This window comes from Triticum dicoccoides, chromosome 2A (genome assembly GCF_002162155.2).
Source record: "Triticum dicoccoides isolate Atlit2015 ecotype Zavitan chromosome 2A, WEW_v2.0, whole genome shotgun sequence".
NCBI classification, from domain to species: Eukaryota; Viridiplantae; Streptophyta; class Magnoliopsida; order Poales; family Poaceae; genus Triticum; species Triticum dicoccoides.
In genome coordinates, this window is record NC_041382.1 from 622,624,537 (window position 1) to 622,624,737 (window position 201).

The window sequence follows — 201 nt, forward strand, 5'->3', positions numbered from 1 at the left end:
TGCGATCTCGTCCCAAATAAACAAGGGTTTTTGGCAGCATAATGTAGGCAGCTTGAATGTCGTCTCAAACATTACCACTAGGGCTTCGCCACCCGATCTCTTAAAAACTATCAGAGGAGTAAAATTCGGTTTTGAGGGGTTAAATTAGACCTAGCCGAGCCCTTATCTGCTTTAGAGGAGGAATTTTTTTTACACAAGTGG